This window comes from Hyperolius riggenbachi, chromosome 9, assembly GCF_040937935.1.
Source record: "Hyperolius riggenbachi isolate aHypRig1 chromosome 9, aHypRig1.pri, whole genome shotgun sequence".
NCBI classification, from domain to species: Eukaryota; Metazoa; Chordata; class Amphibia; order Anura; family Hyperoliidae; genus Hyperolius; species Hyperolius riggenbachi.
Genome location: NC_090654.1, coordinates 154,120,049 through 154,137,682, shown reverse-complemented (window position 1 = coordinate 154,137,682; position 17,634 = coordinate 154,120,049).

Below are 17,634 nucleotides of genomic sequence, written 5' to 3'. Positions count from 1 at the left end.
GGGGGATCTGGCTATATACAGGGGCGATCTGAATATATACACTGGCTATATACTAAAGGGAGATCTGGCTAAATATACTGTAATTGGGTATCATGTTGGTTACCTATCCTAAATGGGGGGTTATATAGCTACCTATACTATAAATGGGGGGTTCATCTGGCTACCTGTGCTAAAGGGGGGATTATTTGGCTACCTAATTGCTGCCACATTATATATATTTTGGCAAAACACTGCTGCTGCATCGTGTATTTTGTAGGGAAACACTGCCTATACTGTGGCTATACTACACTACCTAAACTGGTGGTAATAATCCCAGGATACCTATACTGGGGGCACCCATACCTGACATTACCCGCCATGGCATGCACCGGGTGTCAAATGCCCTAGGTACGCCACTGGGCACCAGGCATAACGAGGAAGTGATTGGCTGCTTCCTCAATTTGCCTGCAGGCTGCAGTGCAGACTCTGCAGTGAAGTCCTGGCTGTGACGCCTCCGTGCCTGCACACACCGTGAGTCATTGACTCGGCCGGCCAGACTGTGTTCTGCCTGGGACCCACCCCAACTAGGCTGTGCAGTGCACCGCATGCCAGTTCTGCTGCCACGTGCCCCCCACCGTGATGCCGCCGGCCTCCGAGTCCGACGACTCCGAGCTCTGCGGCCTCTCCAAAAGCGATAATGATGATGGTGGCGGCCGCCGCCCGCCCTGTTGTCCCTGATTGTGTCAGTCACGGTCACTGAGCGCCACCGTGACGACGATGAGCCTGCCGCCGCTGTTCACCGGCCTTGCCAGCCAGCGCGAGATGGAGCATGCCCGCCGCAGCCGGCTGTCCCCTGCCTGCCAGTGCAGGATGGATCATGCTGGATGCCTGACGCCTGCCCTCCGCCATCACCGCCGCCACCAGACCCCATCCCCGGTGAGTCACTTTGCTGGATGCCTCAGTCCTCTCAGGCTTGAGGAGCCACGGTTGGTCGGCCGTGCATTCCCTTTTTTTAATTTTTTTTTTTTTTTTACTGCTATGTGATGATGGTGATGATGATGATGATGTCTGTACTGACTGCCTGCCTGCTATAATAAAAGGGGTCGGGTCGGGGACATACAGGAGGGTGGCAGCAGCAGCAGGCTTCACCAACTGCACGGTCTGCTACTGCATCATACTTACAACCTGGGCTGGCTAGGCTAGCTATATTGCCAGTGGGACTGACTGAAGGCACCTTTCATGAAAGCATGGTCTGTCTGCGCTCCAACTATTTACGTCTGTAACGTCTCTGAGATGATCTCTGACAGCAGGGTGGTGAATCACAGTGGCATAGACTCTTGACGACTGAATCATAATTGAACGTGTGTACCAGGCTTTAGCCCTCATCTTAGAAGTGGATGTGTTAGAGGATTTAAATGAATCATGTATAATCCAGGGAGTGGGACCGAGTTGGTTTGCTGAGACAGTGTGTTGGTTGGGTCAGGTGCACCGTGTTGGGTGGAATCGTCACGTTTCCTCTCCACACCCAACCAACACACTGTCTCAGCAAACCAACTCGGTCCCACTTCCTGGATTATACATGATTCATTTAAATCCTCTAACACATCCACTTCTAAGATGAGGGCTAAAGCCTGGTACACACTTTCAATTATGATTGGCCAATCACTGACCAATTTTACCACCTGCGTCATGTAGTATGAGGCTGGGCAGCAGATATTGCGCACTATGAGCAGATTATGTAGGTATCCCTTACACTACATGAAGGAAGGTGGTACAATTGGTCAATGATTGGCCAATCGTAATTGAAAGTGTGTATCAGGCTTAATTCCGCTAAGAAAGACAGGAGGGACAACAAGCAGATGGAGACAGAAAGGGATATAGGGGGGGGGGGGGAATCGGCTGGGGGTGGGGGGTATCGGGGGGGGGGGCGCCTTCACAGTCTTTGCCTCAGGCAGCAGAAAGTCCAGGACCGGCCCTGCTCTGATCTAATGTTAAGTCAGCCTGAACCTAAGACCATTGATGAGGCCATTTCATTGGCCATCAGGATCGACCGTAGGCTACGCTATCAGAGACAGACCCGGGGTAGAAGCCATGTAAGAATGGGGTCCTACGCAGCACCTCCGGTGACTCCACCCCCTCCCGTTTCACCTCCACCTGAACCAATGCAGATTGGTCGGTCAAAATTGTCGCAAGTGGAGCGGAGACGCAGAATTTCCGAGCAGTTATGTCTTTATTGTGCAGAGGGGGACATAGAGTTCAGAATTGCACTAAGAAGTCGGGAAACGCTACTGCCTAGGAGTAGTTGGGGGTAATACCCTAGGCGTACAACTTTTACCCCTAGATGATAAAAGGTTGCTTCTTCCCTGTACGATTACTTGGGAAGATAAATCTGAAGTCACTGAGGCCATCGTTGATTCAGGCTCAGCGGCTAATTTTATGGATTACGAATTTGCTAAGAAATTGGGTATTCCACTCACCCCGGTGACACCACCTATCCAAGTTACGGCAGTGGATTATTCCCCTCTGCAACGTAACCGTCCTCTCTCTCAGACACCAGAGGTGGGAGTCTCTATAGGGGTGCTGCATAGGGAGAAGTTGCATTTTTTTGTGTTACACATGACCACCTCCACTATCATCCTTGGTATGCCCTGGTTACACCTTCACTCCCCTCAGATCAATTGGGCCACTGGTCAGCTAACAACCTGGTCAGCCCATTGCTTTCGTCATTGTTTAGTGAAGGTGGCCTTAGGTCAGACCAGAATTCATGTGGAGGGGGTACCGGAACAATATTCTGAATTTTCAGATGTGTTTTGTCCCAAAGCTGCAGATAAACTACCTCCACATCGCCCTTTCGATTGCCCCATCGACCTCCGATCTGGTTGTATGCCCCGTAGAGGCCATCTCTACAATTTGTCTGGGCCGAAAAAAGTGGCCATGCAAGAGTACATCCGTGAAAACTTAGCTAAGGGTTTCATTCGCCCTTCCCGGTCGCCTGCCGGAGCAGGTTTCTTTTTTGTTAAGAAGAAAGACGGAGGCCTTCGGCCATGCATTGATTACCGGGGCCTGAATAAGATCACAGTAAAAAATCGCTATCCGTTGCCTTTGATAGACGATTTACTTACTCAGGTCACCAGTGCTACGATTTTTTCGAAATTGGATTTGCGGGGTGCATACAACCTAGTGCGGATCAGAGGGGGCGATGAGTGGAAGATGGCCTTTAACACACCCGATGGGCATTACGAGTATCTGGTGATGCCCTTCGGGTTGTGTAATGCTCCGGCCGTCTTTCAGGAACTCATTAATGAAGTATTTAGGGAGGTATTAGGTAAATTTGTCCTGGTATATCTAGATGATATACTGATCTTCTCAGATAACCTTTCTGAGCACAGGGCTCATGTCAAATGGGTGTTGCATAAGTTAAGACAGAACATGCTTTACGCTAAATTGGAGAAATGCATTTTTGAGGTAACATCTGTCACCTTTCTGGGATACATAATTTCCACCTCGGGCCTGTCTATGGATCCTGACAAAGTCTCTGCTGTCCTGGAGTGGCCACAGCCAGTGGGGCTGAAATCCCTCCAGAGCTTTTTGGGATTCGCTAATTACTATAGAAGGTTCATAAAGAGGTACTCCACAGTCATAGCACCCCTCACCAGTCTCACAAAGAAAGGGGCAGATACCAACCACTGGTCCCCCGAGGCTCTGGCTGCTTTCTCCACCTTGAAATAATTATTTTGCTCTGCACCCATTTTGAGACACGTCGACACCTCCTATCCCTTTATTGTGGAGGTGGACACCTCGGAGGTCGGGGTGGGGGCTGTGCTGTCTCAGAGTTCTGGGTTGCAGGGAAGATTACACCCGTGTGCCTATTTCTCTCGTAGGTTTTCACCAGCAGAGAAGAACTACGATATAGGCAACAGAGAGCTCCTAGCCATTAAATTGGCCTTCGAGGAATGGCGTCACTGGCTAGAAGGAGCAGAACATACGATTACCGTTTACACTGATCACAAAAATTTGGAGTACATTGAGGGGGCTAAGAGATTGAGTCCCCGTCAGGCTCGATGGTCACTGTTTTTCTCGAGATTCGGATTTGTAATTACGTATACTCCGGGTAGTAAAAACATTAAAGCGGATGCTTTGTCCAGATGCTTTGAGCAAGAGACAGCACAGCCCTCAGACCCAGAGACTATTATCCCACAGAGAGTAGTGTTGGCAGCCACAGAGACCTGGAGAAACTGGATGGAGACTTTAAGTCCCTTCCAGCAGGATGTCCCTGAAGGAAAGCCTGAAGGGGTGATGTTTGTACCACTGCCATTTCATCTCCAGATATTGCAGTTGTTCCACTCCCACAAGAATGCTGGACATCCTGGGGCCACCAGAACACTGGACCTCGTTGCCAGGTGTGCTTGGTGGCCTTCATTAACAACTGACTGCAAGGAGTATGTTAGAGAGTGTGCAGTGTGTGCGAGAAGCAAACCCTCCCGTCTGGCACCTGTGGGAACGTTGCAGCCTTTGCCCACCCCGAGTGAAACGTGGACCCATTTGTCCATGGATTTTGTGGGTGAGCTTCCGAAGTCTGAGGGCATGACGGTCATTTGGGTGGTAGTCGACCGTTTCAGTAAAATGGCCCATTTTGTGCCCCTGAAAGGACTCTCCTCGGCCCAGGAGTTGGCCGATCTTTTCATCATCCACATTTTCCGGCTACATGGCATTCCGGAAAACATTGTGTCAGATCGGGGAGTCCAATTTATTTCCAAATTTTGGAGGGCATTTTGTCATGAAATGGGCATGGAACTGTCATTTTCGTCAGGCTATCACCCACAAACCAATGGCCAGACTGAGAGAATTAATCAGTCATTGGAACAATTTCTAAGGTGTTATGTTACGGATGCACAAAATGATTGGGTCAAATTCTTGCCGTTCGCAGAATTTGCGCACAATAATTTGAAAAGCTCTTCCTCTGGATTTTCTCCGTTTCAGGTGGTAACTGGAAAGTTGCCTAAGTTCTCCCCACTCCCAGTAGCTTCCACCCCGTTTCCAGCTTTGGAGGCTTGGCAAAAGTCGTTTAAAAACATTTGGGGGATCGTGAAAAGTAATTTGGAGAAGGCTTTTCAAAGTCAGAAAGATCAAGCTGACAAGAGACGCTCCTTAGAGTGGAAGTTCTGGCCAGGAGACTTGGTCTGGGTGTCCACGCGTCATTTGACCCTGAAGCAGCCTTCGCCCAAGTTAGGACCCAGATTTGTAGGCCCTTTTCCAGTAACCAGGAAGATCAACAATGTTACTTATGCCATTGATCTTCCTGCAAGCATGCGTGGTGTAAGATCCTTTCATGTGCCCCTGCTTAAGCAAGCAGTGCATGTAGGTTCCACTCATCCTCCTCCTCCTGTGATGGTAGATGACCAACCTGAGTACGAAGTAGAAAAGATTTTAGATTCACGTGTTGTACAGAACTCAGTGCAGTATCTGGTGCACTGGAAAGGGTATGGTATTGAGGAGAGAACGTGGGTACCTGAGTGTCACATGCATGCGGATAAATTAAAGAGGGAGTTCCACGCCTTATATCCTGAGAAACCGGGTAGGAGCTGTCCGGAGTCCACTCCTCAGGGGGGGCTACTGTGAGAAAACGCGGAAAAGCCGCCGCGAGTGCTCAGGATAAGTTGTTTCTGCGTTCAACATGGCGGATTCCGCGTCCAACGCGGCGGTTTACACGCATAGGCCTACTTCTGTCCGCATGGCGGAACGCGGAGAAACCGCTGCGTGCTCGGATAGCGGTGCGGCTGGTTCCGCTTCCGGCACAGCAGATACATTGCAAAACAGATCTGGTGTGGCTGGGACTGATAGTCCACACAGGTTCAGAAGGACGCGCGCGCGCGCGTTGAGAGGCAGAGCTTTTATGACAGCCAGAAAGGTGTCAGCTGACCAAGCCGGTCAGCTGACAATTTTACCACTTCCCATTGGTCCAGCACTTAGGGGAGGTGCTGGAGAGCGCTAGGGTATATATACTGGATGCTGGTCATTTCTCTGGTGTCTGCCGTTGCGATCACTACGTGGTAGCACTCAGACCTTTTGCTATCTGTGTTGTTATTCTCTGTTATACTCCAGACTAGTTCCAGGGTGTTGATGATCAAGGAACTCACACCCAAGACTAGGGAATTGTATTATCGCTCTGTTATACTTCAGGCTAGTTCCAGGGTGTTGATGATCAAGGAACTCACACCCAAAACTAGGGAACTGTATTACTATCCTGTTATACTTCAGTCTAGTTCCAGGGTGTTGATGATCAAGGAACTCACACCCAAGACTAGGGAACTGTATTACCTCTCTGTTATATATCAGACTAGTTCCAGGGTGTTGATAATCACGGAGCTCACACCTGAAAAATAGGCATTGTTTATATCTGTTATGACTTCCTGCTCTCCTGACCACTCTCTTGATCTCTGAATTGGTACTTCGCTATATCTGATACTCTGTTGCCAAACTCCGCTTGTCCTTGGATTCCGTTTCTGTCTCCTGTCTTTGTACCTGATCTGTCTGTCTGTTGCCGACCTGGCCTGTCCGACCTCGAGAACTCTCTCCCCTGTTGGGAGATAGTTCACAGACCTATAAAGAAATACTAAAGAATATTCTTCTGAGGGGAGAAAGGGATAATATCATCACAACAGAAGAATTTAAATATTTGCTGCCCACCACCCCAAGAATCCCAGTGATTTACTGTATTCCCAAAATACACAAAAGTGTGGAACATCCACCGGGTAGGCCCATAGTTAGTGGGATGGGGTCCCTCACACAAAGGGTGGGGGAGTACATAGATATATTCCTCCAGCCAAGAGTGGCCGAGGTTCCCAACCTTCTTAAAGACACCAAGCACATGCTGCAGCGTCTGGAAGGGTTGAAAATTCAGGAGGGGGATATCCTGGTAACAGGGGATGTATCATCATTATACACGGTTATTCCCCATGATAAAAGCTTGCAGATTGTCAGAGAGACTTTAATTCGGGATGGATCCCTAAAAGAAGCACAAGTAAACTTTGTCACTCAGTTACTGGAGTATTCCCTCTATCATAACTATTTTTGGTATGATGATGCCTTTTATGTGCAGCGGACTGGCTGCGCGATGGGGGCCAAGTTTGCACCCAGTGTAGCAAATCTTTATATGGGGGAATGGGAGAAGCAAGTACAGGAAATGGCAATATATGGAAATGTAGTAACCTGGTCAAGATTTATCGATGACCTGTTCTTTGTGTGGAGGGGATCAGAAGCTTCACTTGAGCAATTCTGTCAGGCCCTTAATCATCTATGGCCAGAAATTAATATAACGTTTAACAGTAGCCTGGAACAGGCTGAATTCCTGGATCTCCAAATCAGTAGGGGTAAAGATGGGTTGATTACCAGAACATTTTTCAAGAGCACGGATAGAAATGGGTTTATCCCTATGGGAAGCTGTCATCACAATAATTGGCTCAGAAATATCCCTAGGGGACAGTTCGTCAGAATTAGGCGTAACTGCACCCATATAAGTGACTATCTACAGCAGAGCGAAACCCTCATGAATAGGTTCCTGGAGGAGGGATATCAAGAGGACACTCTGAAGACAGAGAGGCTAAAGGTGGGAAATATACCCCGACAGGAATTGTTGGTGAATAAACATAAGGGGGTCACAAACACTCACGAGTACTCCATTGTTTTGGATTATAACCAACAATATAGGGATTTAGAAAGAATGGTCAGAAAAAACTGGAATATCATTATGACAGATGGAGTGTTAAAGAGTTATTTGCCGAATAAACCCAAGTTTGTCTATAGAAAAGCACCAACATTAAAATCCACTCTGGTATCCAGCTGCATTGAACCATCAAAGCCATCAGGTTTGGATTTGTTGGGACAAAGAGGGTTCTTCCCTTGCCGAAAGTGCAAGGGGTGTAGGGAAGCAGGGGGCACACGGGGGGATCATATTGTATCCAGAAACACGGGCAGGATTTTCAAAATTCAGCAATGCATAACCTGTAGAAGCAAAGGGGTAGTATACATATTATGGTGCCCCTGTGGATTGGAGTATATAGGACGAACCACACGGGAATTATTTAAACGCATCCGGGAACACGTAAACAACATCAAAAAGGGACTGGAGAGTCACAGTGTATCCAATCACTTTAGGACCCATCATAACAAAGATCCAGCAGGCCTGAAGTTTATGGCCCTGGAGAAATACATAAAGAAATGGAGAGGGTCTAACCTTACGAAAGAAATTTCAAAAGCAGAAGGAAAGTGGATATTTAATTTAAAAACCCTGAACCCGGATGGTCTCAACATTGAATTCGATTTAAACTGCCATATTAGTAATGATTGAATAAGATTGAACATCCCCCAATATGGGTATTGGAGTAGTACACTCAGCAGACATCCCAATATATCAATTGCACAGCATTAGGCACTTTAACACTGTTTTGATTTTTTACAACATGATCACTTTAATAAATACCTGATAACATCAGGTATACATATTTATTGCACTTTAGTAGAATTTGCACAAGTAATTGATACTTATTTAGCACTTTACAAGCACTTTTGTTACTAATTACACTTTTAAGGCGATTGATATTGAAGATAGCTTTGTAAGAAAAATACAAACATGCATTATGAATTTTGAACACTAGATGGTGTGCACTATGACACTTTATATCAAGATTAGGAGTTCTTAAGAAAGAGTTATATAGTTACATCACCAGGGGGCAGTGACCCGCATAGAGTACATAATAGGAAATCGTATCCTGATAAGTAATGCGCATAATTTTAAATTCAGTAATGGATAGGGTTTTATGTGTGGTAATTATTAGTTCTATATTTTTATTGTATCATTATTTTATTGAAGCAATGTAAACGATGTCCATCCTGCTGCTCGGAGAATTAGCCTATTAGCAGCCGACGTACACTACTTAATATGACGGCGGGCGTTGGGAGGCGGAGCCCCTGATGAGTCCGGCGTGAGGACGAAACGCGTGGGGCGGAGCTTAACGTCTGACGTCACGCGCGCACCCGGAAGCGAGTGGACCGGCCGGTCACCGTTACTAGCGCGGATCTACAAGCGACCACCCGGCTGGAGGAAGGAATATAGCGGGACGCCGCGGAGTGGGATATCCTTCTACGGTTCAGCGGATGGGCATTGGTCAGAGCGATTTGTGATATGCATGAACTTGTCCTGGACGCGTAAGTGCAGTTCTATGTGCGCCCAGAGGCAAGCATATACAGTTTTACGCTATGTTCTTTTTTATTTGTTTTATTTGAGATTCAATGGAATAAAATACCTCAGGAGAGGTTACATTTTATGAATCGGAGTAAGAAAGTTTGTGTCCACAAGGCATTACTGAGCGCAGTTTCCACCTGTTTACAGAGGTGGGCTCCATCTGGTGAGCATATTGTGGTGTAGGGAGTGGGACCCCCACGGCATGGAATGAGAGCACGGTTTACACAGAGTGACACTACTGGGGAGCATACATTTTTGTGGACAGTATTACCCTATGTCGAGTTTTGTTTTTATAACAGGATCATTACTATTTTCACATGGATATGAACATTGCTTAAGGCCCACCATTAATTGAGGTGGTCCGAATCTGGTGAGCATATTAGGAGAAGGGTTGTGGGTCTATAAATTAATGGCACCAACCCTCACAATTCACTAGAGCACTTCTGGGTGGTGTGCTGCCTATTACTGATGATCTGAACGGTATCACCCTATGTGGAGAATTTTTGTATTTTTCTAGGATTGATGGATTCAACTGTATTCCCTCAGTGAGCCGCAGTGGCAATTCTAATGGTGGATGGAACTTTCTGAATGAAATTTTGAGGACTTTTGTAAGATATATACAGTGCTGTGGACTTTTGATTTAAAACTGTGAGTCACGGAGTCTGGTGAGCGCAGCAGACACACTTGAATATCTGATACTCTGTTGCCAAACTCCGCTTGTCCTTGGATTAAGTTTCTGTCTCCTGTCTTTGTACCTGATCTGTCTGTCTGTTGCCGACCTGGCCTGTCCGACCTCGAGAACTCTCTCCCCTGTTGGGAGATAGTTCACAGACCTGTCAGTGACACTTCACCTCGGGTGTCACTCACACTCTGGTCCTTCCCACTCTCTGCCTGGCTCCGCCCCTTGGGGAGCCTCAGGCCATTGGAAGGAAGCTGTTCTTTAGGCAGTATCTCCTACTGCCTTGCACCCCCTGTACGGGTGCTTTCCTCAAAGTATTACTGTTGCACCAAACACTCAGTTATTACTCAGGTGTCCAGAGGTTAGAGATATATCTGATTATCGGTGATACTGCAGATCATCTATAATCGGGTATATATCTGTATTCTCGGTGATACTGCAGATCACCGGTAATCAGATCCTCTCTGTGTTACACCGATCGTTACAACTACACTATAACTAAGTCGTGTGGCAGACAGTCGGTGGCAATTACAATCGATCACACACAGTCAGACGCAATCAATCAATCAATACTCTCGGGCAGGTGACAGTCACAGGTCACTCACAACGTATGCTGGTGGTGGCCTGTACACAGTCAGTAACTAACTAACACAGTACTGAAACTAATAAAGTAACAGACCAGAGCAGTAATAAATAATTAAATAATTAACTAAACTAGTACTAAGTACACAACTAACTATAATTCCTAACCTACCTAAACTAGTAGTAGGCTAAGGCTACCTAGGCTAGCAGGCCTAGCCTGCACACAGACTAACAGTAGCCTAGTACAGTATACAGTATACACTAGCTGACTAAAAACAATCAAAATACTAGCTAACTATATAAGACAACAATAAATGTGTTTAGGAGGTGTTTAGGAAGCAAAACGCTAGGTTTAGCAGTGAAAATGCACTTGATCAGACGCAGCACAGCACTGGAGATACTCTCAGTACCAGCCTAGTCACACAAGTCTGTGGCTCCGCAAGATGGCCACCGCCTTATATAGAGGAGGGGAGGGCCAGGCTCCCCTCCTCTGATTGGTTGCTAGGGTTGCCAGGTCCTCGGCTGGAGGCAGGGCCGGCCCGCCCATGAGGCGGGGTGAGGCGGGTTCCTCAGGCGGCAGGAAGTGGAGGGGCGGCACCACTCCGCCTCCCTTCTCTTCATTGCTAGACTGCAGCTAGCTCAGAACCCGTTTGCCCCACCTTCGTCAACTCGGCGGCTTGTTCAACTTTGTAGGATGCTTAGTTCCTTCTCTCCTGTCCCCCCTCCTGTCTCCCTCTCTCTCCCTCTCTCCCCTGTCTCTCCCACCTGTCTCTTCCTTCTCTCTCTCTCTCTTCCCACCCGGGGCTTCACGTGGGACTTGGATCTCTGCCGCGATTGGGGAGGATCGTATCCCTGATGCTGCTGCTGCTGCCGCCACCGCTGCACTGCCGCCACGACTGCACTGCCGCCTGGGGCAATCAGATGCTGCCAACTGCCAAGCGATGGCAGTGCTCTGCTCTTCCTTCCAGGCAGGCTCATATGTTTATCATGGGGATCCCAGAGACGGGAGGCGGGCCCACCGCTGCTGCGACCATGTCAGCCACTGCTTCCTCTCGGCTGCTCTGCTCATCTCCCGAGTCCCGACCAGCTGGGCCACCCAGGCACACCATCCGTGAACACCAGGTATGGATCTTACTTGCACCTTCCGCTGCGGTCAGCACACCATCCCTGCCAGCTGCCAGTGTCTCTCTTCGCCCGTCTCTCTCTCCTTCCTTCTCTCTGACTGTCTCTGCTCTCTCTCCCACCTGTCTCTCTTCCTTCTCTCCTGTCCCCCCTCCTGTCTCTCTCTCTCTCTCCCCTGTCTCTCCCACCTGTCTCTTCCTTATCTCTCTCTCTCTCTCTCTCCTGTCAACCCCTCCTGTCTCTCTCTCTCTCTCTGTCCCTCCCTTCTGTGTCTCTCTCTCTCTCTCTCTCTCTCCTCTCTCTCTCGCTCTCTCTCTCTCTCCGCTCTGTCTCTCTCTCTCTGCTCTCTCTCTCTCTGCTCTGTCCCTCCCTTCTGTCTCTCTCTCTCTCTCTCTCTCTGTCCCTCCCTTCTGTCTCTCTCTCTCTGCTCTGTCCCTCCCTTCTGTCTCTCTCTCTCTGCTCTGTCCCTCCCTTCTGTCTCTCTCTCTCTCTGCTCTGTCCCTCCCTTCTGTCTCTCTCTCTCTCTGCTCTGTCCCTCCCTTCTGTCTCTCTCTCTCTCTGCTCTGTCCCTCCCTTCTGTCTCTCTCTCTCTCTCTCTCTCTGCTCTGTCCCTCCCTTCTGTCTCTCTCTCTCTCTCTGCTCTGTCCCTCCCTTCTGTCTCTCTCTCTCTCTCTCTCTGCTCTGTCCCTCCCTTCTGTCTCTCTCTCTCTGCTCTGTCCCTCCCTTCTGTCTCTCTCTCTCTCTCTCTCTGCTCTGTCAGTCCCTTCTGTCTCTCTCTCTCTCTCTCTGCTCTGTCCCTCCCTTCTGTCTCTCTCTCTCTCTATCTGCTCTGTCCCTCCCTTCTGTCTCTCTCTCTCTCTGCTCTGTCCCTCCCTTCTGTCTCTCTTTCTCTCTCTGCTCTGTCCCTCCCTTCTGTCTCTCTCTCTCTCTCTCTGCTCTGTCCCTCCCTTCTCTCTCTCTCTCTCTGCTCTGTCCCTCCCTTCTGTCTCTCTCTCTCTGCTCTGTCCCTCCCTTCTGTCTCTCTCTCTCTCTCTGCTCTGTCCCTCCCTTCTGTCTCTCTCTCTCTCTCTGCTCTGTCCCTCCCTTCTGTCTCTCTCTCTCTCTCTGCCCCTCCCTTCTGTCTCTCTCTCTCTCTCTGCTCTGTCCCTCCCTTCTGTATCTCTCTCTCTCTCTGCTCTGTCCCTCCCTTCTGTCTCTTTCTCTCTCTGCTCTGTCCCTCCCTCCTCTCTCTGCTCTGTCCCTCGCCCCTGTCTCTCTCTCTCTCTGCACTGTCCCTCCCTTCTGTATCTCTCTCTGCTCTGTCCCTCCCTTCTGTCTCTCTCTCTCTGCTCTGTCCCTCCCTTCTGTCTCTCTCTCCCTGCTCTGTCCCTCTCTTCTGTCTGTCTCTCTCTGTCCCTCCCTTCTCTCTCTCTCTCTGCTCTGTCCCTCCCTTCTGTCTCTCTCTCTGCTCTGTCCCTCCCTCCTCTCTCTGCTCTGTCCCTCGCCCCTGTCTCTCTCTCTCTCTCTCTCTGCTCTGTCCCTCCCTCCTGTCTCTCTCTCTCTCTATGCTCTGTCCCTCCCTTCTGTCTTTCTCTATGCTCTGTCCATCCCTTCTTTCTCTCTCTCTCTCTCTCTCTGCTCTGTCCCTCCCTTCAGTCTCTCTCTCTCTCTATGCTCTGTCCATCCCTTCTGTCTCTCTCTCTCTCTCTGTCTCTGCTCTGTCCATCCCTTCTGTCTCTCTCTCTCTCTGCTCTGTCCCTCCCTTCTGTCTCTCTCTCTCTCTCTCTCTCTCTGCCCTCCCTTCTGTCTCTCTCTCTCTCTCTACTCTGTCCCTCCCTCCTCTCTCTGCTCTGTCCCTCGCCCCTGTCTCTCTCTCTCTCTCTGCTCTTTCCCTCGCCCCTGTCTCTCTCTCTCTCTCTCTGCTCTGTCCCTCGCCCCGTCTCTCTCCCTCTGCTCTGTCCCTCCCTTCTGTCCCTTCTGTCTCTCTCTCTCTCTCTCTGTGCTCTGTCCCTCTCTCGCTCTCTCCCACCCGTCTCTCTCTCTTTCTGCTCTCTCCCACCCGTCTCTCTCTCCCACCTGTCTCTCTCTGCTCTCTCTCTCTCTCTCTCTCTGCTCTCTCTCTCTGCCTGCTCTGTCTCTCCCACCCGTGTCTCTCTCTCTCTCTTTCTGCTCTCTCCCACCCGTCTCTCTCTCTTTCTGCTCTCTCCCACCCGTCTCTCTCTCTTTCTGCTCTCTCCCACCCGTCTCTCTCTCCCACCCGTCTCTCTCTCCCACCTGTCTCTCTCTGCTCTGTCTCTCTCTCTCTCTCTGCTCAGTCTCTGCTCAGTCTCTCCCTCCTGTGTCCCTCTCTCCCCTCTCTCTCTGCTCTCTATGCTCAGTCTCCCTCCTGTCTCTCTCTGCTCTCTCTCTCTCCACTCTCTCTTCCTCCTTTCTGTTTCTGCCTCCTGTCCTCTCTCTCTCTCTCTCTCTCTCTCTCTCGCTCTCGTGTGTCTGTATACGTGTGTTCACAAGGTGGTCACTCAGCCAGAAATACATTGGACATATACAGGGGGATCTAACTATATACAAGGGGAATCTGACTATATCTGACTATATACAATGGCTGTGTACAGGGGGATCTGGCTATATACAGGGGCGATCTGAATATATACACTGGCTATATACTAAAGGGAGATCTGGCTAAATATACTGTAATTGGGTATCATGTTGGTTACCTATCCTAAATGGGGGGTTATATAGCTACCTATACTATAAATGGGGGGGGGGGTTTCATCTGGCTACCTGTGCTAAAGGGGGGATTATCTGGCTACCTAATTGCTGCCACATTATATATATTTTGGCAAAACACTGCTGCTGCATCGTGTATTTTGTAGGGAAACACTGCCTATACTGTGGCTATACTACACTACCTAAACTGGTGGTAATAATCCCAGGATACCTATACTGGGGGCACCCATACCTGACATTACCCGCCATGGCATGCACCGGGTGTCAAATGCCCTAGGTACGCCACTGGGCACCAGGCATAACGAGGAAGTGATTGGCTGCTTCCTCAATTTGCCTGCAGGCTGCAGTGCAGACTCTGCAGTGAAGTCCTGGCTGTGATGCCTCCGTGCCTGCACACACCGTGAGTCATTGACTCGGCCGGCCGGACTGTGTTCTGCCTGGAACCCACTCCAACTAGGCTGTGCAGTGCACCACATGCCAGTTCTGCTGCCACGTGCCCCCCACCGTGATGCCGCCGGCCTCCGAGTCCGACGACTCCGAGCTCTGCGGCCTCTCCAAAAGCGATAATGATGATGGTGGCGGCCGCTGCCCGCCCTGTTGTCCCTGATTGTGTCAGTCGCGGTCACTGAGCGCCACCGTGACGACGATGAGCCTGCCGCCGCTGTTCACCGGCCTTGCCAGCCAGCGCGAGATGGAGCATGCCCGCCGCAGCCGTCTGTCCCCTGCCTGCCATTGCAGGATGGATCATGCTGGATGCCCGACGCCTGCCCTCCGCCATCACCACCGCCACCAGACCCCATCCCCGGTGAGTCACTTTGCTGGATGCCTCAGTCCTCTCAGGCTTGAGGAGCCACGGTTGGTCGGCCGTGCATTCCCTTTTTTAATTTTTTTTTTTTTACTGCTATGTGATGATGATGATGATGATGATGTCTGTACTGACTGCCTGCCTGCTATAATAAAAGGGGTCGGGTCGGGGACATACAGGAGGGTGGCAGCAGCAGCAGGCTTCACCAACTGCACGGTCTGCTACTGCACCATACTTACAACCTGAGCTGGCTAAGCTAGCTATATTGCCAGTGGGACTGACTGAAGGCACCTTTCATGAAAGCATGGTCTGTCTGCGCTCCAACTATTTACGTCTGTAACGTCTCTGAGATGATCTCTGACAGCAGGGTGGTGAATCACAGTGGCATAGACTCTTGACGACTGAATCATAATTGAACGTGTGTACCAGGCTTTAGCCCTCATCTTAGAAGTGGATGTGTTAGAGGATTTGAATGAATCATGTATAATCCAGGGAGTGGGACCGAGTTGGTTTGCTGGGGCAGCGTGTTGGTTGGGTCAGGTGCACCGTGTTGGGTGGAATCGTCACGTTTCCTCTCCACACCTAACCAACACACTGTCTCAGCAAACCAACTCGGTCCCACTTCCTGGATTATACATGATTCATTTAAATCCTCTAACACATCCACTTCTAAGATGAGGGCTAAAGCCTGGTACACACTTTCAATTATGATTGGCCAATCACTGACCAATTTTACCACCTGCGTCATGTAGTATGAGGCTGGGCAGCAGATATTGCGCACTATGAGCAGATTATGTAGGTATCCCTTACACTACATGAAGGAAGGTGGTACAATTGGTCAATGATTGGCCAATCGTAATTGAAAGTGTGTATCAGGCTTAATTCCGCTAAGAAAGACAGGAGGGACAACAAGCAGATGGAGACAGAAAGGGATATAGGGGGGGGGGGGAATCGGCTGGGGGTGGGGGGTATCGGGGGGGCGCCTTCACGGTCTTTGCCTCAGGCAGCAGAAAGTCCAGGACCGGCCCTAGCTGGAGGACTTCTGATTGGCCCAATGACGTCATCCCCGAAGCCGAAACCGAACCCACAGCTCCATCCGGCCGAATTAGAGTGCGCACATTCGGGAGACTTCGCATTCGAATTCGGCATGGATTGAATTATTCGGGTTCGGGTTCGCATTCTTTGCATTCGGGGTCCTGCTGAGCACCCCTGCCTGCCACCCTCTGATCACACCAATGGCAACTGGCAAGCCTCCACTGCATGGCTCTGCAGTAGAGTTGGTGCCACCACCAGCACCACAAATAGCAGGCAGACCTGCCACCTGCTGACTTAACATTTCAGGAAGAAAAAAAATGTACAATTTTATAAATAACATTTCAATTTTGAATTTGTAAAAAAAAAATATATATTTTTAATATGTCATAACTAAATTTCCCAAATTGGCTAAAGCAAAAAAAAAAAAAAAAATTTCACTGGGGTGCCAGTTCACGCATACCACCACCTTTCTCACTTCTCATTCTTGTAAGAGTGGCAGACTCCATGATGGAGTTACAGGTAGCATTTCCTTTCTTGCAAGCCTCCACTGCGTGGCTCTGCATGCCAGCCTGCCACCCCACTGAAAACCAATGGCAAGCATCCACTGCGTGGCTCTGCAGTGGAGTTGGTGACACCACCACCCCCACCACGAATGGCAGGCAGGCCTGCTGCCAGCCTGACACCTGCTGACTTAACATTTTTTGAAAATTATCATAGACATTATATAAATATTACCTTGAAATTTTGTATTTTTTTATTAAAAAAAAATATTTTTTCATTTGTTATAAATAACTTTTCTATACAAATAACTGTAAGAATCTATACGTTGGTTGTTATTGGCAACAACACTACACCTTCGTTCGGCACCATATCACAGGAAGTGTGATAACTTGACTCTCATCACAGCATACAGCATAGGAAATAGGACTTCGTAGACGTCGTCAAAGTTCAAGAGTTTATTTCTAAAACAAATATACAGATATGTTCAGTAGCAATATCTAACCTCGGCAAAGCAAACCGTCTGCAAAATCTCATGCGTTCCTTGCATCACTTGATCTATCCCTAATAGATAGATCAGGCCTCTCTTAGTTACATCTATGCTAGGCATATATATACAGCATACATATCATGTAGAATAAAAGTAGGAAAAGGAGTGAATAAAGTCCTCAGTCAGAAGTAGTCGCCCGGGAGCCCACGTTGGCTCTTCTTATACTAACCTCTAATGAGTTAAATGTGACCATCTGAGCAGTAGAGATGGCCCGAACGGTTCGCCGGTGAACGGTTCCAGGCGAACTTTCGGTGGTTCGCATGGTAACGCGAACTTTCCCGGAAGTTCGGTTTGCCCCCCATAGTGCACCATTAGGGTCAACTTTGACCCTCTACATCACAGTCAGCAGGCCCGTTGTAGCCAATCAGGCTACACTATCTTCTGGAGCCACCCCACCCCTTATATAAGGCAGCCAGCGCCAGCCATTATATTCGTTT